General features: G+C 38.9%; 1 protein-coding gene and 1 long non-coding RNA gene across 2 annotated transcripts in view; one reads left to right on the forward strand and one right to left on the reverse strand.

The window, feature by feature from the left end:
• Positions 1-24,881, reverse strand: part of ZNF385D (zinc finger protein 385D) — a 949,347-nt gene that overhangs the window by 362,462 nt on the left and 562,004 nt on the right. The window lies entirely within an intron of this gene.
• LOC132364606 (uncharacterized) lies at positions 2,229-14,972 on the forward strand. The gene is made up of 3 exons (XR_009502849.1): positions 2,229-2,291; positions 3,315-3,481; positions 14,862-14,972. It is a non-coding gene; the product is annotated as an uncharacterized LOC132364606 (long non-coding RNA).

Here is a 24,881-nt window from a genome sequence, read left to right on the forward strand (position 1 = left end):
AGAGGCTGACATTTTGAAATCTGCCAAGAAAAAGCCAGCTTTCCACCCAGTCACCTCAGTGAAGGTCACCAGCCCATCAGCTCTGCTATCACCTTTCTAACACCTCATTCTTAAATATGAATGAGCAGAAAGATCACCACATATTTGAGGAGAGCCTCCATCATGAAATGCAGAGACCAAGGTACTGAGGACAAAATTCAAATAAAGAGAGACAAGACTAGGGGCAGAAGGCATATCTTTAAAAAAAAAGAATAGTTAATAACCTCAGAGAAGTAGGTGTTAATATTGCATCATACAAGAAAAAGAAGGATGCCTTGAAAAGAGGCAATCAGATAAGAAGAACACTAGGAAATTAAAATTATGATAGGTGTGATCACATATTCAATAGAAGCATTAGAAAGTAAAGTTACGAATATCTTCCAAAGAATATAAATAAAAAAAGACAATTAGGGCTTCCCTGGTGGTGCAGTGGTTGAGAATCCGCCTGCCAATGCAGGGGACACGGGTTCGAGCCCTGGTCTGGGAAGATCCCACATGCCGCGGAGCAACTGGGCCCGTGAGCCACAACTACTGAGCCTGCGCGTCTGGAGCCTGTGCTCCGCAACAGGAGAGGCCGCGATAGTGAGAGGCCCGCACACCGCGATGAAGAGTGGCCCCCACTTGCCGCAACTAGAGAAAGCCGTCGCACAGAAACAAAGACCCAACACAGCCAAAAATAAATAAATTAAAAAAAAAAAAAGACAATTGGATGGAAAGTAAGAGAGAAATGGTAACAAAATTAGAGAATCAATCTATATAATTTGCTATCTGCCTAACAGGAGATCCAGAAATAAAATTAAGGATAACAAATTATAAAAAATATATATACATATATACACATGTGTGTATATATGTATACATATTTTATATACATATATATACACATATAAATACACACACACACACACACATATATATATATATATCCTACATAGAAGAACATATATCAAGAGAGAGAGGACACAAGTTAAATTTAAAAAAGGGGGAAACAGGATCTTCACTAAAAACACATCACGTAGTATAAGGATAGAATAGAAACATTTTTAAGACAGCAAAGAATAACCTCTTCTCCACTCTTGTTCACTGCAGGAGGTGCTTTATTCTAAGGAGGTCATACTCATGCTAGAGAAAGCATGGAATCCAGGAAATAGGAATCAGGATCCAACACCTGCTGGAAGTCTGGAAATTTCCAAGGTGATGACCTATGTTGTGAAAAAACAGCCACACAGAAGGCTTAAGGGCTGCTGGCCTAGATTAAGGCAGGAAGTCAGAGGGTGTCAGGAAGGAGGAATTAAAGAAGAAGGATCAGATAGAGAATCTGACAGACTGGGCCACATGCTCTTGAAAGGTGTGGGAAAAAGTATGGCATCCCTAAAGCCTGAAGCAAGTGAAAAAAAATTGAAACCATGTTTAACTCCAGGAAAAACAAAAAGAAATTAAACAATAAAGCAAAAAGTAATTATAGTCCCTTATTTGGCTTCCCCACGAATGGTAGGTCCACAGGCATAACAAAGAAAACACAAAATACTGAATTAATTAAATCCTTACTTAATACAATTATCATTGGAGGGTGGGGGGAGAGTGCCACAGACACACTACAGTTGAAAAATTCAAGACGCACTGTCTAAAATTACAAATCAACAAACTTCCTGTTACTGGTTTAAAAACAAAACAAAAACCAGAAGAGACTATGTAGGAGAATTGAAAGTGGTATGTTCTGATCAGCAGAATTTGGGAATGGGGAGAGTTGGGACAGATTATGGGTCTAGTGGTTGCTCTAAACATTAAAGCTCTGTGAGACTTTCAAAGGATGGGCACAGGTTCATTTGTTAAACATATAAATTAATAATTTTTCCAAAGTTAATAGATGCTTTTTACCTGCATTACTGCAAAGAAATCTCCCTGAAGCATAAAGGTAGGGAACACCGATTTACAAGGTCAGAAAACAGCCTTATTTGCCTGTCTTTTAGAAAATTCTGGATTTGCTTGTGTATGTTAAAAATAAATAAATAATGCAAAACGAGAAATTCAATTAAATACTACACAAAGATCCAAAAGGCTTAAAAGTATTTAGCAGGATTATTGCATTTTTATTACCTTTATCACATCTCCTGTAACAGATTTTGGACATAATGAATATTCTATGACCTTCATGTGTATGACTTCTTGACTTCTGTTAATTTGTCAGTGTTGTCAGGAACAGCAAGAGGATGGGTTCAAGGGACTCAAAGCTCTTCAAAGGGAAATTGAAGGTATAGTCCGACCTTAAAATGAAACATTTTGAAGCTGTTACTAGGCTGAGACAGATGTATACGAAAAGATCTCCAGTAAATATTAAGTAAAAAGGATCAAGATGTAGAGAATGGCATGCATTCGGTGATTCCCTTTTTACACACACACATATTTATGCTTGTGGACACACAGACTAATTTTGGGAAAACAATGCTTATTATATGCTAACAGTGTTGGCCTATCAGGAAGAACTCTTAGGAGGAAAATTCGTACTTTTATTCAAAACTCTTTAATACTCTGATTTTTTTAACCTTATGCATATATACTTTATTTTCATAAAGATAAATAAAATGCCAATCCATATCATGCCACCATTAAAATAGATGGCTTTGAAGAAGAACGGAATGATCTATCAAGTTATACAAAGGGGAAAAGGAATTATGATCATATTTATGTAAAACTAACACAGAGTTATCTGTTGGTTATAAGATTGGGAGTGAGATTTGGAGTGATTGCTGTGCCTTCTTTACAGTTTTTTTTGAAGTTTACAATTTTTCTACAGTTATCTTTCTATTACTTTTAAAATGAAAAATTATCACCAAAAGAGAAAAAAGAAGAAAGAGGAGAAAATGGCATTCCTTTACCAATTCTCTAGGGCACAGAAGACATTCAGCCAGAGTGTAGCTTTTCTGGAACAGGATTGTAAGCATCTGGGCATTACACTTGCAGATGGACTTCGTACAAAGCATATGGTAGATTTTCTCAAAGAAAATTGCTGCTGCAGAAGCACCAGTTGCTATTTAAACCTTGGCAGACTACTTCCTTCTTATGCTTGACTTTTCTCTCTCCAATATGTGATTTCGACATCTGCTTAGCTATTTCTTAAGGAGTTCCCCCCACTATTGAAATTATTATTTTTTTCTTTAAAAGGATTGTAAATTGTAGAATGGGAAATTGTGATAGCTTGGATGGGTGGGGGTGAGAGGGATAACGTTTTCACTTGTCCTTTAGGCCTATTTATTTTTTTCTTTCTGTTCCCTAAGTTGCGACATCTTAAAACAAGGGCTAAGGAAACAGAACAGTACAGAATGGAACAGAACAGAACATTATAAGCCACTATGAAGATATTCACAGAACCAGCGGCACTCGAGCCAAGCAAGCATAGTACCATTTCAGAACGGCAAGCAACTTCATTCTCCATTTACCAGAGGTGAGAGCTCTAAAAATCACAAGTACTTTTCCTGGAAAGTCAATGCCTTTATAAAGGTCAACACAGAATTTATCAGCTTTATTGCATGTTTCCTGTCCTTTTCTTAGGTATGTAAAAGGAGCAGAATAGAAGGTTTTTTGTGTTTTCATTTTTAATGTCTTTTCTATAATATGACGAGGTAGGACAATTACTTTGCTTCCGACTCAGTACATTATTTTAATCGCATGTAGGTCCATTTTTAACAACAAACATTCCTTCAGTGGCTCAAATTTAGAACGGCATAGGTGTGCAGCGGCTGTGAGATAGACAGGAGAGAATGACAAACATTTACCCAAGAGAAATAGTGGCAGATGTGGGACGTGTTGCAGAAATGTCTGCACGACAGATGACCGGCCTCTGAAATTTAGGGGTTTTGGCCGAAAGTTTTAAGAGACACTACCTTTCCCAAGGAAGAAATCAGCCTCCTTCAATTTCCCATCCTGCTCTGGGGACAAAAATCTGGAACTCTGCTAAGGCTTATGGTGTCTCCAGGGGATATTTTACAAAACATTAGCAACACTAATGGTTTTCATTATTTAATGATTTCTAACAGCCTGCATCTGAATGAAAACTAGAGCAAAGTTTACAAAGTTGTAAGTATTAACAACTCACACTCTATATAATGGGCCTGACCTCAATCATTTGCATATTCCCTTTGGCCTTTTCTGCGAAAGACATTTGATAATTAAAAGACAGGGACTCAAAAATTTAAGCTTCCCTCATAAGGTGTATTGTTTTGAACAATCCGCTACTCTGGGCCTTAACTTTCCGTACCTGCAAAATAAGTGATGGGTCAGATAAATTTTGATGTCCCACCTGACCTTAGTATTCAATTGCAAAGACTTTTTTTTTTTTTTTTTTTTTTTGGCTCTGTAGAGCATTTTGCACCCTCTATTAAAGGAAGAGCATAGGGGTTTATAAAGTTACCACAACAACTCTCTGCCTCTATGTAAGTAAATATTTGTCTTCACAAACCTTTGTAAAGGGGGAAGGAGTTGGCATATTTCAACCCTCTGGCCAAATCCAACCAGTTATCTGAACACAGAGCCCTTTGGTTGGCTTATAGTCTATGGCTGCCTTCAGGCTACGCTGGCATCGTTGAGAATTTGCACCAACACCACCTGGCATGAAAAGCCTAAAATATTCACTAGCTAGCCTTTTCCAGAAAGAGTCAGCCAACCCCTGGTCTAGAAGATCTCTGAACTGCTAAGGACCTTCTTGGCCCCTGGGAGTGGTGGGGACCTAGGTAGGTACCCAGGTGCAGGAAATGTACACACGTAGCCAAAGGCCCACGTCCCTCTTGGGCACTTCTCATTCTGCTCTCTTTTCACTGGTGGAGCCTCAAATCCCCAAACGGAACAAAACCCAATATCCAGATTCTTCAGATTAAAAGACAAGCTTTCATGAGAAACATAGCTATTTGATGCCAAATGGTTGTTTTCTTTGTTTAAAAAAAAATGCTCTAAATTCTCCTTCCTTTGTACATTTTAACTAGTCTCTGACCAGCACTCAAACTGTTTGGTTGGTCACTGACGTTCTAGAGGATCCGATTAAAGCTGTGGATCTTCCCCAGGAAAATGGGCTTGGGTAATTCACACAACATTTTCCACCCAATTTTCTGGGAGGGGAATGGTTCACATTAGTCTAAGACTTCAGAACACATGGCCACAACAGCTTCTAAATGTGATCATTTGTATAATGTTCTAAAGGTCAATATTACTATATAGGATTGAAGGCTGATGTGATATCGCAGAAAGAATATCAGATGAGGAGCCCCAAAAAACACGTTTATGCATTGTCTCTGCTACTAAGGAGACAGGACAGGCCACTGAGATGCTCTTTGCTTTGCGTTCCTCGTTTAGTAAACAGTGAAAACAATAGTAGCCCTGTCTACTCCACAGTCTGTGATAAGAATCCAATGAAGTCATTGTAAGAACATTTTATAAACCACGCAACTCTTCCTATTTGAGTGGTGAGGGCTGTTGACAACCCATTTCACAGGAGGGGACAAAGAGTCACAGACACTCTGTATTCACAGCGTGATCTTCGGAAAAGCAGCAAGAGCATCACCTGAAAGCTGGCGAGAAATGCAGATTCTCAGGCCCTCTTTAGACAGAGTGAGTCAGATTCTGCGTGTTGACAGGAGCGCCAGGTGATTTGTGCACGTGTTCAGGCTTGGGGAAGGTTGCCAGAGAGAGATCTCTCTGCAAAGTACAAACCACTTCATAAGGCTGATCTCCTTCAGGTAAGGAAACAGGCTCACAGATTTTACAGGACATGCTGAGATTCTGCACCAATCAAGTTGCAAAAGAGACAGGAGATGTTAGCTTTTAGAAATGTTTTCAAAATGATTCTGAATCACTTTGCTGTACACCTGAAACTAGCACAACACTATTAATCAGCTATACTTCAAAATAGAATAAAAATTGAACAAATAATAATTCTGTGTTCATGGACCTCACTGCCTAGAGAAAGAGACATATCATAAAACAAACACAACATCCTGTGGGAAGCTTAGAAACAGCTTGAAGATGCTGAAATCCACAAAGAGTTGCCATCTATTATTATGAGGTCATGGAACCATTGTCAGGGCAAGCTGTAGATTTCTAGATCTTCTTTTTATCTGCAAAATTGTCATATGGGAAGTGGCATATCTATTTCTCTGTAATCCCTCATGGAGCTGGAGTAAAATCAGGAGGAAAATCATGTAGGCTTTACAGTCTACTCCTCTACCACATGGAAGAAGATGTGAAGAGAGGATGTAATGGGTGGGGGTTAGACCATTGGGAACTTTTGGACATTCCTGAGGGTTTCTGGTTTCTGGGTTCTGAGCCATCTATCCTTTTGAGAGCTGGGGGTGCCAAGCTACCACTCAGAGGACCGAAAACAGAGAGCAGATTGAGAGGTTTCAGCTCAAGTGTAAAGGCAAGACGACTTCTAGGCTGTCCAGCTGTCCAGCCCAGACCACCAAGTGGAGGGAGCAACCAGGATTCAGAGCAGAAGCCTTACAAATCGGGTGAAAGCATTTTCCTTATCTTTTATCTCTCAGAACCCTGAGAATGGTAGATGGGAATGGAGGGGAGAATGACCCAAATTGAATGATAACATTTAAAGAAAAATAATCTTTGAAGCTGCAGCTGCAGCTCACTTTGGGCGTGTAATAGAAAAGGCAAAAGGTCTGGAGTAAAAGAAGCCTGGACTTGAGTCCCAGTTCTGCCCCTTACCACTACTGTGTGATCTCATGTAGCACCGGCAACCTCTCTGAGCTTTTCCGGAGACCGCGAATTAATGTCACATATCACATAATGTTATTATGACAACTACATGAAATAATGGTTATATAGTGTTGGCAAACTGTGAGTGCCCATCATATATCCATTCCCTCCTCTTCCTTTTTCACTAAGGTTCAGTTTGTTGGGCCAGTATCCAGTGTGTGTTGAGTATTGTATCCAACGATTCCTTTAGGACCCTTCATTAAAACAAAATGAAAACGTGTAAAATACATCAAGAATCGAACGCTTAAGGTGGAGTGTTCCAGCCCTGTTTGTCCTCAGCTCACCCTCCAGGTTTGGTTTTTTAACCACCGTATTAGCCTGCTCTAAGATCACCCAGTGTGAATGGAAAAGCCATCAAAGTCTTTCATGTAATTATGTCCACAGTTGCTGTAGGCCTCAGGGGCCTCATTGGCCCTCTTATAAAAGAGGAGCCTGGAAAATCTGTGCCTCCCTAAATTACAGCAGTGGCACGCTGTGGCCTCACCCTGGTGACAGATGGTTTTATGGATGGCCTCTGCCAGACACTTGGCTGAGGGCGGAGCATGTGGTCATTAGCGTCTGTTCTACTCTGGTGGAGAAGTAGCTGTGTCACAAGGAAAGCTGGGTCTGAAGATAATTGACAGTGAGGGAGACAGTGCCCTCTTTTTTTTTATTTTTTTTTTTATTTTTTTATTTTTTGGCTGCGTTGGGTCTTCGTTGCTGCGTGTGGGCTTTCTCTAGTTGCGGCGAGTGGGGACTACTCTTTGTTGCGGTGCGCGGGCTTCTCATTGCGGTGGCTTCTCTTGTTGTGGATCACAGGCTCTATGCTCGTGGGCTCCAGTAGCTGTGGCACACGGGCTTAGTTGCTCCGCGGCATGTGGGATCTTCCTGGACCAGGGCTCGAACCCGTGTCCCCTGCATTGGCAGGCGGATTCTCAATCACTGCGCCACCAGGGAAGCCCCACAATGCCCTCTTGATGTCACCCAGGAAAAAACAAAAAACAAGCTGAAAGAAATTTAAAAAAAAATTCTTTCCCTTCGTTCTCCTGAAACAGGAAAGATAAGCCCAAATAATTTCATTATTTCTGTGAAAGAGAAAAGTCACGATGTCTCCTAGTGAGGGAAAAATAAAGCAGAGAACACGATATCCACAGGTGCTAACAAGCAGTGAATTGGGGGGAAAATTTTTGACTCTGGCTACTGGGCAAACATATTTAAAACAAGCACAACACAAAAAACGCTTCCCCATCTTTCACTTATTTAAATTATAGGCACTCAGATCTGGCGAAGGGACAACCATCAGACAGCATGCCAAAGGAAAGCCATGCTCAGTGGCAAAGAGAAAATAGCTTTTTAACAAAAACTAAAGACTATGACTATTAATATTTAAGAACTGGAATGCAAAAGCTGGTAGTTAGCTACAGAGACCAGTAGAAGTATTTAAGACACATATTTGAAAGATCTAGGAGTCTATGGTCATCTGCTCAAATAGAAGTTGATGTAGAGCAATAGTATTGTAGCAAAGCCCAGACAGCACTTTCTTTCTTCTCTCCGCATCTGGATGCAAAGACTGAGACCAGCAGTGTAGTTGTTGTTTTTAAATCAAGTCATGGTAGATTTCCCTAGTCCTCCTGAGCTTTCACAGAGTCAGAGTGTCCTGGAGAACTTCGCTTCTACCTGTCTTACTTTTCTATTGCTGGTGACGAAGGACCACAAGCTAAGCAGCTTAAAAACAACACAAAGTCATTATCTCAGAGTTACATGGACAGGACCCCAGGAACAGGTTAGCTGGTTCCTCAGCTCAAGGCCTCCCTAGGCTGAAATCAACACATTTCCCCGGGCTCAGGATCCTCTTCCAAGCCCACTGGTTGTGGGCAGAATTCACTTCTCAGTCTGTACAATGAGGTCCCCGTTTTGTTGCTAGGTCTAGATCAGGGACCACTCTCAGCTCCTCCGGGTCATCCTCATGTCCCTGACACCTGGCCTCCTCCCCTCACTACATGGCCATTAAGAGAGCATCTGCTACAGCAGCTTGAATTTTAGAATGGCTCACCTGATTAGGTCTGGCCCACCCAGGATAATCTCCCTTTGGTGAACTCAAAATTAAGTAATTAGGGACTTTAATTACAACTGTAAAATTCTTCACCTTTGCCACATAATGTAACCTAATCATGGGTGTTACCTCACCATATTCACAGGTTCTGTTACTGATATAGGAGATAGATAGGCCTTGGGTTAAGCTGCTGCAGCCGGTTTCATGCTGACCCTTTGAAATAAACTACCAATGGACGTGATGCACCCTGACTGGAGGAAACACAAGGCAATCCACTGCAGCCTCCTCATTTTTGTGGTTGAGAGGATTTCCCAGTCCGACACTTGCACAGAAGGGGTCTCAGTTCGTCCTCTAGTAACCTCGGCCACATTGTAATATCATTGTAATACCATTAGCATTGTGGTTTTGACCCCCTCCCCCTGTTGTGGGTTTCACTTAGGTGCTCACAGGAAAGATTCAAAACAGAGCCTGGGAAATAAGGAATTGCAGATGACACGATCATAGGGAAGGGAAAAAGGGAGTCACCCTTATCTAAACCCCAGAAGATTAACCCCATATTAACAACCTAAGCTACCTCTATAAGGTGCAACTCACTCTACGAGTTCACCCCTGTGCTCTCCCACAAGTACTGTGCTTCTAATAAATGCTGTGCCTGCTTTGCAATCTTGGTCTCTTTCTCAAATTCTTTCTTCAAAGAAGACAAGGACCAAGGTCCTTTCGCTCACTGAAAACATTACCATTCAAGGGGAGGGGATCTTACAAGGCATGCACACCAGAGGTTGGGGAACTTGGGGGCTCTCTTTGAATTCTGTGTGACACACTATTTTTTTGTTTATTTAGTAAAATTTTCATAACACAAAATTAACCATTTTAAAGTATACAATTCAGTGGAATTTAGCACATTCACAATGTTGTGCAACAATCACCTCTATCCAGTTCCGAAGTATTTTCATCACCCCACAGGGAAACCCCACACCCCTTAAGCAGTCACTCCCCATTACCCACTCCCCTTGGTCCCTGGCAGCCACTCATCTGCTTTCTGTCTCCAACGATTTACTTCTTCTGGATATTTTGTATAAATGGAGTCATATGATATGTGATCTTTTGTGTCTGGCTTCTAACAGTTGATGGCTATTTGTATTGTTTCCACTAAAAACACAAATTGCTATGAATATTCTTGTACAAGTTGTTTGAACATCTTAATAACTCTTTTGAGTCTTACCTAGAAGTGGAATTTCTGGATCATACAGTAACTGTTAAATTATTTTCCACAGTGGCTATACCATTTTACATCCCTACCAGCAATATATGAGTGTTCCAATTTCACAATAACCTAACCAACACTTGTTATTTCAGATTCTTAAAAAATTAGTAGTAGTAGTATACCATTCCAGGGGGTGTAAAATGGCATTTCACTGTGGTTTTGATTTGCATTTCCCTAATATTAGTGATATTGATGTCTTTTCATGTACTTTTTAGCCATTTTTATATCTTCTTTAGGGAAATGTCTAAAAAATAAGTCCATTGGCCATTTTTCATTTGAGTTGTTTGTCTTTTTGAGTTGTAAGAGTTATTTATATATTCTTGATACTAGATCCTTATCAGATATATGATTTGCAGACATTTTCTCCCATTCTGTAGGTTGTCTTTCCACTATCTTGATAGTGCCCTTTGATGCATAAAATGTTTAATTTTTATAAAGTTAACTTTATAAAATGTATCTACTTATTTTTCTGTGTTCCTTGTTCTTTTGGAGTCTTATCTAAGAATTCATTGCCAAATTCCATGAAGATTTACCCCTGTGTTTTCTACTAAGAGTTTAATATTTTCACTTAGGCCTCTGATCCATTTTAAGTTAGTTTTTATGTATGATGTGAGATAGGTGTCCAATTCATTTTATTTTACCTGTTCCATACCCAGTTGTCCCAGAAATATTTGTTGAAGAGATTATTCTTTTCCAATAGAATGGCACAGTACTTTTGTTGAAAATCAGTTGATCAAAGAGTTATGGGTTTATGTCTAGATTCTCAATTCTAATCCACTTATCTATATGTCTATCCTCTTATCTGTGTCATACTGTTTTGATTATTGTAGCTTTGTCATAAATTTTGAAATTGTGAAATGTGAATAGTCCAATTTTGTTTTTCTTTTTTAAGATTCTTTTGGTTATTCGAGTTGCCCTGCAATTACGTATGAATTTTAGGATCAGCTTGTCCACTTATGCAAAAATATCCATTGAGATTTTGATAGGGATTGTACTGAATCTGTAGATTGCTTTGGGTAAGTTTTGCCGTCTTAACAATAAAGTCTTTCAATCCATGAACATGGGCTGTCTTTCCATTTGTTTAGGTCTTCTTTAGCTTTTATCAGCAATGTTTCGTAGTTTTCACGATACAAGTTAGGTACATCTTTGGTTAAATTTACTCCTAAGTATTTTTTAATGCTATCATAAATAGAACTGTTTTTCTTAATTTCCTTTTTCAGATTATTCATTCATTACTACTCTATAGAATACAATTGATTTTTGCACATTGATCCTGTATCCTACAAATTTGTGTAATTCATTTATTAACTCTGTTTGTTTGTTTTGTAGATTCTTTTGGATTCTTTAGGATTTTCTATAAATAAGATCATGTCACCTGCAAATAAAGATAGTGTTACTTCCGCATTTCCAATTTGTATGCCTTTTATTTCTTTTTCTTGCCTAATTGCTTTCTAGAACCTCCAATATTAGCATCCTTGTCTTATACCTGATCATAGGAGGACAGCTTTTTCTTTCACCACTGAGTATACTATTAACTGTGGGTTTTTCATAAATGCCTTTTACCATATTGAGGAAGTTGGAGTCTGTCTTTAGTTAGAGTGTTTTGTTTTTGTTTTTAATCATGAAATGGTATTGGATTTTGCCAAATGATTTTTCTGCATCAGTTGAGATGATCTTGTGTTTTTTCCCTCTCATTCGATTAATGTGCTGTATTCCATTGACTGATTTCATATGTTGAATTACCCTTGCATTGTTGGAATAAATCCCATGTGATCCTGATGTGTAGTACTCTCGGATTCAGCTTGCTAGCATTTTCTTGATGATTTTTGAATCAATATTAAAAATGGTTATTGGTCTATAGTTTTCTTCTGATGTCCTTATCTGGTTTTGGTATCGGGGTAATACTGGCCTCCTAGAGTGAGTTAGGAAGTGTTTCCCCTCCTCGATTTCCTGAAGAGTTTTAGTGTTAATTCATTTTTAAATGCTTGGTACAATTCACTAGTGAAACCATCTGGTTCTGTACTATTTTTGTTGAGAGCTTTTTTAAAAATTACCAATTCACTCTTTTTACCTTTTTATTTATCTATTTTTAATTATAAACTTCTAGCTAATGTGGTTGGAACTTAACTGAGGCACTGTTTCCTTTCTCTCTTTGGCCAAAACACTTGCATTATGAATCTACTGTGGCAAAGCCATCACTTTATTTAACAGGAAGGCCACATTGGAATGAAATGGGATCTAGCAGTTCATGCAGCTGCTGTGGCTTGGAGAGGGAGAACAGATCATTTGCCAGCTCAAAATTGGGAGCTACAGAAAACTGTTACTATTATTATCTTAGAGTTGTTGAAGCTTGAGTGATTTAGAAGATAAATCAACTGTAAGGAATTAATCTCTGTCTCATAAACATTAAAAGGAAAACAAACAATTAAGAAAATGTACCTCTCTCCATAAAAGAGAAGGAAAATACTTTCTAACCTTTGTGAGAGACTGGATAGCTTTCTCAAACTAGGGCACAAACTAGGCAGTCACAGGCTACAGAAATGTCTAATAGATACATTTCCTTAAAAACAAAGAAATTGTGAATAAAAATCTAATTTATGGCTCATGAAAATGATGCCTATTATCTAATACAGATTGCAATTCCAATATTGCCCAGGAGTTTATACTTACAAAGGAGTCAGCATATATTAAATATTTTTTTTCCAAGAAGAGCAGAGTAAGAAAGACTTTGAGCTTCCATCATGGAGATGGACTCATTTCTTTGACAAATCCAATCATCATTTCCACAGGGAAATGGACTCACTCCTTTAGAAGGGACCTCCCATTATTGTTTCCAAAACTACTTGTTGTTTTCTTTGCCTAAGACCCCTGAAGCAGAGGGTTCTGAGCCCTTGCAAAAGCACAGAGTCAAAGCAAAATTTATATAATAGATAACTTAAAATAAAATAATATAAAACATTTGAACCAGCATCTTTTCTTGCAGAAAAATAACTTTATTTGCAGAGAGTGGATCCATTCTGGTGGATAAAGTGTAGAAGGCACAACCTAAACTACACATCCATGGGTGACAGCAGGGCAGTTCACACAGACCACCTGCATCAGACGATGATTTTCCTACTCTGGGGGTAGAAATATACTCAATAAGAACATTGTCCTGGCAGTGCCATCCCGCCGTCTGTGTGAACCCCAGGCAAGTCACTTAATCTCTGAGTCTTCCTTTCCTTCCCTCTAATATTAGGATAAAAATGCTCACCTGCCCATTGTACAGGTGAATAACATAATGTTCATGAAATGCTCTGAAAGCCCCAGCCATAAGCAAAGTTTCCAAGGATTTGTATGCAAGTGATTGATTGAGAAGTGTTCCCCTAAGAAACAAGGAAGGGAGTCAGGGAAGCTGTACAGGGAAGAAGGAAAATTTAGGCAATGTTGATTCTGTAGGGAGCTTTGGAGTTTTGATTATGTCAGGGTTCCGTTCACCTCAAGGCAAGATGGCGGTAGGTCCTTGCTAAGGTCCCCACTATTGGCCATAAACCTCCAGCTTTCTGTGAGCAAAGCAGCTCTAGGCATCTAAGACCAGACCTCCAAAGAGAGTCACAGATACACGTGGCATCTTAGAAGCAAACTATCAGCAAAAAATCTAAAAACAATAAATGCTGGAGAGGCTGTGAAGAAAAGGGATCTCTCCTACTCTGGTGGTGGGAATGTAAATTGATACAACCACTATGGAGAACAGTATGGAGGTTCCTTAAAAAAACTAAAAGTGGAGTTACCATATGATCCAGCAATCCCACTCCTGGGCATGTATCTGGAGAAAACCATAACTCAAAAAGATACTTGCACCCCAATGTTCATTGCAGCACTATTTACAATAGCCGAGACATGGAAGCAACCTAAATGTCCACTGACAGATGAATGGATAAAGAAGATATAGTATATAGACACGATGGAATATTAGCCATAAAAAGAATGAAATAATGACACCTGCAGAAACACAAATGGACCTAGAGATTATCATCCTAAGTGAAGAAAGTCAGAGAAAGACAATATCATATGATACCCTGTATATGTGGAATCAAAAAAAATGATACAAGTGAACCTATTTACAAAACAGAAATAGAGTCACAGATGTAGAAAACAAACTTATGGTTACCAAGGGGGCAAGGGGTGGAAGGGATAAATTGGGAGATTGGGATTGACATATACACACTACTATATACAAAATAAACAACAAGGACCTACTGTATAGCACAGGGAACTCTACTCAATATTCTGTAATGACCTATATGGGATAAGAATCTAAGAAAGAGGGGATATATGTATATGTGTAATTGATTCACTTTGCTGTACAGCAGAAACTAACACAACATTGTAAACCAACTATACTCCAATAAAAATTAATTTTAAAAAAAAGCAAAAAAAAAAAAAAAAGCAAACCATCCAATGTGAGGGTGGGAGGATGGGTGCTCCAAATAGTAAAACTGATCTGCCAAGAGTGTCCCTATAACCATCTTCCTTAACATTTCATTTCATTCCCAGACTTTCATTTTTTAACAGTCTTCTAGAAAATTATCTAGACAGCGTTTTTTTGTTTTTGTTTTTTCTGTAGATATAGTCACTGCTATTTAAAATCAATATGCTTTAATAACTGTGCAAACCAGTTATGGTTCCAGAACTCAGCATAAAGCTTAAATATTCCATAACAAAATAGCCTTTCAAAATGTTTCCGTTTTCAGCTTAATTTTACAGTAAGGAAAATCTATTTTTCTTTAGAACCATTTATCCCAAGAGTGTTGGAAGGCAAGCAAGTGGATGGGGAAAATGCTTTAACAGTTCCCTGTGGGATAATCAATCATCACTCATCTTGGAACTGCACTCAGCATCTGTGGCACTGTCATATGAGAATGAAAAATTCAGTATTCTTCAACCTCGATACGAATATTGTCAAGTTCTGTAGAATTTCATTTCAGGTTTAGACAATGAAGGAGATTTTTGCTAGAAGTATCTCAACTCATCAGAAACCAAACTTAAGGAATTTTATAAAGGTGTAAATTATTTCAGTTGAAAAACTAGCACCATCACAGGGCAAATGAAACCTTCTGCACATTTTTTACCCACAGTGAAATGACTTGTATACAATTATGACTAAATTAAAATGTTTGACGTGATGGTTTTAGTAAACGGAATAAGATTTTTTATACCACATGCCTATTGTGCCCTGTTATTGTCCTCCGTGAGTCTTGTATTTGTTTTCTTACATGAGGAAATGGAACTGCCATCTCAATTTGCAAAGGCTAAATAGGTCTCTATTTGCAAGTTGTAATTAAAATGAATACACATGTGGTGATGGCACATCACCACAGTGGAGAGGAAGGTTTTTAAGGAATTAATCAGGTGAAAAATTAAGTAAATCTATCACAAGGAAGTACTTAAATTTCTCCAGGGTGTGCAGAATGACTATGAAACAGAGATGATTCACAAGCAGAGGGAGTGATATTTCTTTTCCATGCATCAAGCCTTGCCCAGCATGTGAAAAGCACACCTGTACAATCAGAAGACAAGAGTTTAAATCCCTCCTTCCCCTTCCGAGCTGTTCATCCCTGTACAATTCATTTTACTCTCTCTTGCCTTCAGATTCTGCCTCACTTGCTTAATTTAAACTGTTTTCAATTTTTATTTACACCATTTACTTAATTTTACAGATGAGGAAACTGAGGGTCAGAGACGTTGAGTAGTTTGTCCAAGATCGTAAATGATGATGTGGGTCTTAGTTCAAAGAGATTCTATGTGTATTGTTTCCACTGTCTTACCCTATTTACTTCTATCACTTGATAATTAAAAAGAATGTGGCTCAGAAAATCACTCTTAAGGATGAAAATTTAATAATTATCATAATTTCTTCTTCGAGAAATTAAAGTTCAAAACACAACAAGAGTCTCTAGAAGGGTCCAAATAGAGTGATGCCATTCACTATGGTAGCCACCAGTCACATGTGGCTATTTCAATGTAAAAAAATTCAAACTAAAAGAAAATGACAAATTCCTCACTTGCAAGAATCACCTTTCAAGTGCTCAAGAGCCACGTATGGCTCCTAGCTACCATATTGGAGAGCAGGAATAAAGAACATTTTCATCATCACAGAAATTTCCATTGGATATTGCTGGCTAGAGTCTAGATCCAAGACTTCCAACATTGTATTTTATAGTCACTAGCGTTTTATCTGTGTGTTTTTTTGGGTCTTACTCCTAGGCAAGGTATTTTAGCTTACTTTTATAACCATATATGACAGTGCTCATCTTTAAGTATTTTGTCAGGTATATGGCAACACAGAAATCACATTGCAAAATAACAAATAAATCAAGTGGTTTGGAAACACAGACATTTTCTCTCATTATTTGAGTAGCCTGGAAGACTGTTGCTAATACTCAAACTCCAGGCAACATGCAGCTTAGAGTCTTCTATAGACAAGAAGTCAAGCAAATAATACACCAGATATTAAGACACGCAATAATTACTAAGCTTTCCCATCTTTTATTTGTTTATTTTTTATACAAAGGGGAAAATGTGTAGCCAAAGCAAGTGCCACTTTGGACAGAAGCAAAAATTTGAATCCTATCGACCCTGGGAGGTAGAGTAGAAAGACCACTCTTATGCTCATGAGGGTGGCTCATGTCTCTAAGTGGGTTTAAACTTGCAAGCTGTTCAGAGGGAGACTCTAATCCCTAGTCTTTTGCTCCTTGAACCATCTCCTCCAATTTACATGAATTATGTGGGAAAGCAGTACCAGATGCAGATAACAGAAGAGCTGGTAGTCTGTTGGGTGGTGTTGAAAAATTAGGTGATTATCTAAATTAGATTAATTCAAATTAGATATGTGTGTGTGTGCAAGTGTGTGTGCCCCTGCACACGTGCATGCTCACAAGAGGGAGAGAAAGAGAAAGGCAAGATCGTGTGCTTGTATAAGTGACATGTACATTTATTGCCAATCTGGGTGTAAATGTGGGTGTTTAGGTATGCAGTCTGGTCACTGGCAGTTTTCTCGGTGTGGACTCAAATATAAACCAGGCTCTGAAAGTTAGTACTGCTGATTCTCCATGATTCATGGTTATAGGTATGAAATCCACCAGTTAATAGCGTCCATTCAATCCAAGTCAAACAGCTGACTTGCGATTAGGAGAGATAACAAAAGGGCACCCTAAGATTCAGAGATTTGTCTCCGCCCATGTGACCTAGACCCATGGCTCCCCTGGAGACCAATGCCGTCATTGATACAATGAATAAGCTGAGCAATCTTGGACCATCCCACCTCTGACATGTGGATTCCCCTCTGTCACAACTTTCCTCGGAGTTGCCAGGAGTATAGTAGTGCTGACAAGACTGGATTTGTCTTAATTCTCTCCCATCTATCAAATGGAGATGTTGGTGAGCAGTGAAATGGCCCATCGTGCAGATGTGGGGCAAGAACGGGCAGCTGCTCGGAGCACAGGATTTCATAAAAGATGAAAGACTTTTCCCGGGATGATTAGCATGTGGCTGAAATGCCTACTGTGTGTTGCTACTATTTACCTCCATAGACCGCAAGATGGGAATCTGGGAGAGGTCACTTTCAACACATTTTGGAAACCATAAAATATAATGTCTGTAAGTCCATAAAATTGAATAAACAGTCTTGCATATACCCTTGTTCGTATTTGCCAGGTGAAACTGATGTGTGTATTCGCTGAACAGCAAAGCTTGCTTATATGTCTGGTACTCAAGTAGGGCTTGCCTTCCGTCCTTCCTTTCTTCTTCCCTTCTGTTCCCTCCCTCCTTCCTTTTTTTCTTTTGTTTGTTACACCTATCTAGGCTCCTTTTGCATTTGGTACCTGAAAAGAGAATGCTACGACACAGGTGCCAGTAACACTCTTGCTGAAATGGATCCAACACCGTTTCATCAGGAGCGTTACTCACTTCCTTTTTAAAGTAAGAGCCGGATCACCCGCAACCCGCTCCAAGAATTCCAATTTACCAAAATCTGCTTCCTCCATTAAATATAATAGTACCACTTTACACTAGTTAATTAGGACTGGAAGAAATGATACAGAATAGAAGGAGGTGTTTTATGGTCGATTGAGGTCATAATAAAAGTATACATGAAGCTAGCGCTATTTTTATAGGAGAATAGAACCAAATGTCATTCCAGAATTTCTTCCTCTAAACCAAATATGCTTAATTTTTTATAGATTTTGTTGTCAGTGCAAAATCTGTGTCATTTCACAGTCATGAAATTTAATTTTCAAATCGACTCATAAAAATTTGTGTTTTTATCTCCCTCTATTAATGGCCTCCCAACCTTCCTAGTCAGAAAACTTACCTGAGGCTTGTTGTTAAAAATACAAACCCTGGAATTTCCCCTTGATCTGAAATAATCCTCTCAAGGAGAGAAACCTTAGCATCTGCATGTGCAGAACATCAGCAGTAATTTTCACAGTAAAAGCCAAGCTCGGAAACCATTCATTCACCTCCAGAATGGAAATTTCATTGCCCGTGTGTGATTTTTCTGAAATCAACGCCAACCTCCCTCCTATTTTCCTGATGTGAATCTAGCCCATTTCATAGTCCACACTATTGTGGAAAGCCAGAAGAAAGAATGAGGCAATAAAGGATTTAGAATAGTACAGTGCAATAAAAATATAATGCCAATCACATGTGTAATTTTCAATTTTGTATAAGTCACATTTTAAAAAGTAAAGATAGTTGAAATTAACTTTAATAGTATAGTTTATATAACTCAATATATCCAAAGGATTATCACTTTAATATGTAAATAATAGAAAAATTATTGAAATACTTTGCATTCCTTTTTCAAACAAAGTCTTACAAGTCTGATTTACACCTGGTGCATGTCTCTGTTTGGACGTGCCACTTTTTTAAGGGTGTGATCACTGTGTTCAGGGCAGATTTAGAATTTATTGGTTTATGGCATGATGACAGTAAACAGTAACTGAATTTGCCCCACCCATTTACCTTGAAAAAATTACAGCAATTTATGGGCATTCTAATGATGATTTGACTTGCCAAGATTAAAAGTAAAAAGAAAACCAGGAACAGGGAACAAAAATCACATGGCCTGGCTTTAGAGTTTCTTGTAGATAGTATTTCATTTTCATCACTTAAAAATTGATATTGAGTTAATAAATACAATAGGGAATATATTCTCATTCTTATTAGTAGGTGTTAGGTATTAATTCTTACCATGCCAATAACACATTATATTTTAAAAATATTTAAATAATTGTTTAGTATTAGTGGAATGGAATCTAGGGGAAAATGTTCCTTAGAATACTTCAGTTTCTTTTTTCTGCTATATTTTTAACAAAATAAGCTCTGTTTATATTTTTTCTTAAGCTTTTCAGAATGCCAACATCTGTGTTTCAGTGTCATCTCAATTTTTGACAAGGCCCCGCTTCTGAGGAAGGTTTGAGGAAAGTCTTTGAGATGCTCTCACAGTTCTTACAAAAGCTATTTACTCAATCCTCATATGTGATCCTGAAAATAAGGCCCAGATGAATTTCCCATAGTTATTTTATTAAAATAAAGAAAGAACACAGACTAAGTCAAACATCAGTACCTGGATTCCAAAGTCAATCCATTTCCTTGGTAATATGTGGACACAAATTTGCTCCCTGAGGTAGGCAAAGGCATAATAAACACTATACGGTCACAGTCACCTTGTCTCTTACCCTACATTCAAAATCTGCATTATTTTGAGGATCTAAACTAAACTTACAGAAGAAAATGATTTCTTAGACATTTGTAATATGCCAAAAATTCAAATCTTATTTTAAGTCTAAACTTATGTATGGCCAAATGTGTTTCAACAGAGAATAGCTCAGCGTAGACTTTATTTTTACCCTTCCTCCGTGATACTACAATGAAATGATCAAGAGCTAGGATGCCGGGGAAGACCTTTCCTCCTCACAAATACATCAAAACTACATCTACATGTGGAACACCTCCTACAGAACACCTACTGAATGCTGGCAGAAGACCTCAGACTTCCCAAAAGTAAGAAAATCCCCACGTACCTGGGTAGGGCCAAAGAAAAAAGAAAGAAGAGAGACAAAAGAATAGGGACAGGACCTTCCCCTCTGGGAGGGAGCTGTGAAGGAGGAAAAGTTTCCACACACTAGGAAGCCCCTTCACTGGCGGGGACAGGGGGTGGGCAGGGGGAAGCTTTGGAGACACGGAAGACAGCGCAGCAACAGGGGTGCAGAGGGCAAAGCGGAGAGATTCCCGCACAGAGGATCAGTGCCAACCAGCACTCACCAGCCTGAGAGGCTTGTCTGCTCACCCTCTGGGTCGGTTCTGGGCTGGGAGCTGAGGCTCTGCCTTCGGAGGTCAGACCCCAGGGAGAGGACTGGGGTTGGCTGCGTCAGCACAGCCTGAAGGGGGCTAGTGTGCCACAGCTAGCTGGGAGGGAGTCCAGAAAAAAGTCTGGAACTGCCTAAGAGGCAAGAGACCATTGTTTCAGGGTGCACGAGGAGAGGGGATTCACAGCACTGCCTGAACGAGCTCCAGAGACGGGCGCAAGCTGCAGCTATCAGCGCAGACCCCAGAAACAGGCATGAAACGCTAACGCCACCACTACTGCCACCAAGAATCCTGTAAGTAAGCGCAGGTCACTACCCACACTGCCCTGGAAGCCTGTGCAGCCCGCCACTGCCAGGGTCCCACAATCCAGGACAACTTCCCCGGGGGAACATACGGCGTGCCTCAGGCTGTTGCAATGTCATGCTGGCCTCTGCCACCTCAGGCTTGCCCCACATTCCAATTATGACTACTGTACCCCTCCCTCTCCCAGGCCTGAGTAAGCAAGAGAGCTGTAATCAGCTGCTGCCTTAACCCCCTCCTATCTGGGAGGGGAACAGATTCCTGAGAGTGGCCTACGTGCAAAGCTGGGGCAAAAACCAAAGATGAACCCCAGGAGTTGTGAGAACAAAGAAGAGAAAGGGAAACTGCTCCATGCAGCCTCAGGAACAGTAGATGAAATCCCCACAATCAACTTGAAAAATGCTGCATTTGAAGAATACCTCATTAGACAACAAATGTTCCCAAATTGAGGCGGTGGATGTTGGGAGCAATTGTAGACTTGGGATTTGCTTTTTGCATCTGATTGCTTTCTGGTTTTACATTTATCTTAGTTTAGTTTTTAGTGCTTGTTATCATTGGTGGATTTGTTTATTGGTTTGGCTGCTCTCTTCCTTTATTTATTTATATTTTTTATTTTAAAAATTTTTATTTTTATTTTATTTTTAAATTTTATTATTATTTTAAAATTTTTAAAATTATTATTATTTTTATTTTGTTTTTCCTTTTTTCTCCTTATGTGAGTGTGTATGTGTATGTTTCTCTGTGTAATCTTGTCTCTTTAGACTGGCTTTTACCATTTGTCCTAGGGTTCTGTCTGTTCATTTTTTGTTGTTGTTGTTTGTTTGTTTTCTTTTTATTAGTGTGTGTGTGTATGTTTCTTTGTGTGATTTTGTCAGTTTAGTATTGCCATTACCATTTGCTTTGGGGTTCTATCTGTTTTTTTGGTTTTTTTTCCTTCCTTTTCTTCTAAACCATGTGGCTGGCTGGGTCTTGGTGCTCCAGCCGGGTGTTGGGCCTGAGCCTCCGAAGAGGGAGAGTCGAGTCCAGGACACTGGACCAACAGAAACCTCCGGGCCCGACATAATATCAGTTGGAGAGAGCTCTCCCAGAGATCTCCGTCTCAACACTAAGACCCAACCCCACCCAATGGCAAGCAAGCTCCAGTGCTGGACGCCCCATGACAAACAACTAGCAAGACAGGAACACAACCACACCCATTAGCAGAGAGGTTGTGTAAAGTCATACTAAGTTCACAGACACCCCAGAAAACACCACGGGATGCGGCCCTGCCCAGCAGAAAGAAAAAATCCAGCCTCACCCACCACAACACAAACACCAGTCCCCTACACCAGGAAGCCTACACAAGCCACTGAACCAACCTCACCCACTGAGGGCAGAAACCAAAAATAACAGGATCTATGAACACGCAGCCTGTGAAAAGGAGACCCCAAACACAGTAAGTTAAACAAAATGAGAAGACAGAGAAATACACAGCAGGTGAAGGAGCAAGGTAAAAACCCACCAGGCCAAACAAATGAAGAGGAAACAGGCAGTCTACCTGAAAAAGAATTCAGAGTATTAATAGTAAAGATGATCCAAAATCTCGGAAATAGAATGGAGAACATACAAGAAACGTTTAACAAGGACCTAGCAGAACTGAAGAGCAAATAAGCAATGACGAATAACACAATAAATGAAATTAAAAATACTCAGGAAGGAATCAATAGCAGAATAACTGAGGCAGAAGAATGGATAAGTGAGCTGGAAAATAAAATAGTGGAAATAACTGCCGCAGAGCAGAATAAAGAAAAAAGAATGAAAAGAATTTAGGACAGTCTCAGAGACCTTTGGGACAACATTAAACACACCAACATTCAAATTATAGGGGTCACAAAGAAGAAGAGAAAAAGAAAGGGTCAGAGAAAATATCTGAAGAGATTACAAGTCAAAAACTTCCCTAACATGGGAAAGGAAATAGTCACTCAAGTCCAGGAAGCACAGGAGAGTCCCATACAGGATAAATTCAAGGAAACACATGCTAAGACACATATTAATCAATCTATCAAAAATTAAATAGAAGGAAAACATATTAAAAGCAGCAAGGGAAAAGCAACAAATAACATTCAAGGGAATCCCCATAAGGTTAACAGCTGATAGTTCAGCAGAAACTCTGCAAGCCAGAAGGGAGTGGCAGGACATATTTAAAGTGATGAAAGGGGAAAACATACAACCAAGATTACTTTACCCAGCAAGGATCTCATTCAGATTTGATGGAGAAATTAAAACCTTTACAGACAAGCAAAAGTTAAGAGAATTCAGCACCACCAAACCAGCGTTACAACAAATGCTAAAGGAACTTCTCTAGGGAGGAAACACAAGAGAAGGAAAAGACCTACAAAAACAAACCCACAAAAATTAAGAAAATGGTAATAGGAATATACATATCGATAATTACCTTAAATGTAAATGGATTAAATGTTCCAACCAAAAGACACAGACTGGCTGAATGGATACAAAAACAAGACCCGTATATATGCTGTCTACAAAAGACTCACTTCAGACCTTCAGGGGACACATACAGACTGAGAGTGAGGGGATGGAAAAAGATATTCCATGCAAATGGAAATCAAAAGAAAGCTGGAGTAGCAATACTCATACCAGAAAAAATAGATTATAAAATAAAGACTATTACAAGAGACAAAGAAGGACACTACATAATGATCAGGGATCAATCCAAGAAGAAGATATAATAATTGTAAATATTTATTCACCCAACATAGGAGTACCTCAGTACATAAGGCAAATGCTAACAGCCGTAAAACGGGAAATCGACAGTAACACCATAATAGTAGAGGACTTTAACACCCACTTTTCACCAATGGACAGATCACCCAAAATGAAAATAAATAAGGAAACACAAGCTTTAAATGATACATTAAACAAGATGGACTTAATTGACATTTATAGGGCATTCCACCCAAAAACAACAGAATACACTTTCTCCTCAAGTGCTCATGGAACATTCTCCAGGATAGATCATATCTTGGGTCACAAATCAAGCCTGAGTAAACTTAAGAAAACTGAAATCGTATCAAGTAACTTTTCTGACCACAACACTATGAGATTAGATACCAATTACAAGAAAAAACTGTAAAAAATACAAACACATTGAGGCTAAAAATATGCTATTAAATAATCAATAGATCACTGAAAAAATCAAAGAGGAAATCAAAAAATACCTAAAAACAAATGACAAAGAAAACACGATGACCCAAAACCTATGGGATGCAGCAAAAACAGTTCTAAGAGGGAAGTTTATAGCAATACAATCCTACCTCAAGAAACAAGAAAAATCTCGAATAAGCAACCTAACCTTACACCTAAAGCAATTAGAGAAAGAAGAAGAAAAAAAAACCCCCAAAGTTAGCTGAAGGAAAGAAATCATAAAGGTCAGGTCAGAAATAAATGAAAAAGAAATGAAGGAAACGATAGCAAAGATCAATAAAACTAAAAGCTGTTTCTTTGAGAAGAAAAACAAAATTGATAAACCATTAGCCAGACTCATCAAGAAAAAAAGGGAGAAGATTCAATTCAACAGAGTTAGAAATGAAAAAGGAGAAGTAGCAACTGACACTGCAGAAATACAAAGGATCAAGAGACTACTGAAGGCAACTATATGCCCATAAAATGGACAACTTGGAGGAAATGAACAAATTCTTAGAAAAGCACAACCTTCCGAGACTGAACCAGGAAGAAATAGGAAATATGAATAGACCAATCACAAGCACTGAAATTGAAACTGATTAAAAATCTTCCAACAAACAAAAGCCCAGGACCAGACAGCTTCACAGGTGAATTCTATCAAACATTTAGAGAAGAGCTAACACCTATCCTTCTCAAACTCTTCCAAAATATTGCAGAGGAAGGAACACTCCTCAACTCATTCTACAAGGCCACCATCACCCTTATACCAAAACCAGACAAAGATGTCACAAAAATACAAAACTACAGGGCAATAGCACTGATGAACATACATGCAAAAATCCTCAACGAAACACCAGCAAACAGGATCCAACAGCACATTAAAAGGATCACACACCATGATCAAGTGGGGTTTATCCCAGGAATGCAAGGATTCTTCAATATACGCAAATCAACCAA

Source organism: Balaenoptera ricei, chromosome 4 (genome assembly GCF_028023285.1).
Source record: "Balaenoptera ricei isolate mBalRic1 chromosome 4, mBalRic1.hap2, whole genome shotgun sequence".
Taxonomy (NCBI): Eukaryota; Metazoa; Chordata; class Mammalia; order Artiodactyla; family Balaenopteridae; genus Balaenoptera; species Balaenoptera ricei.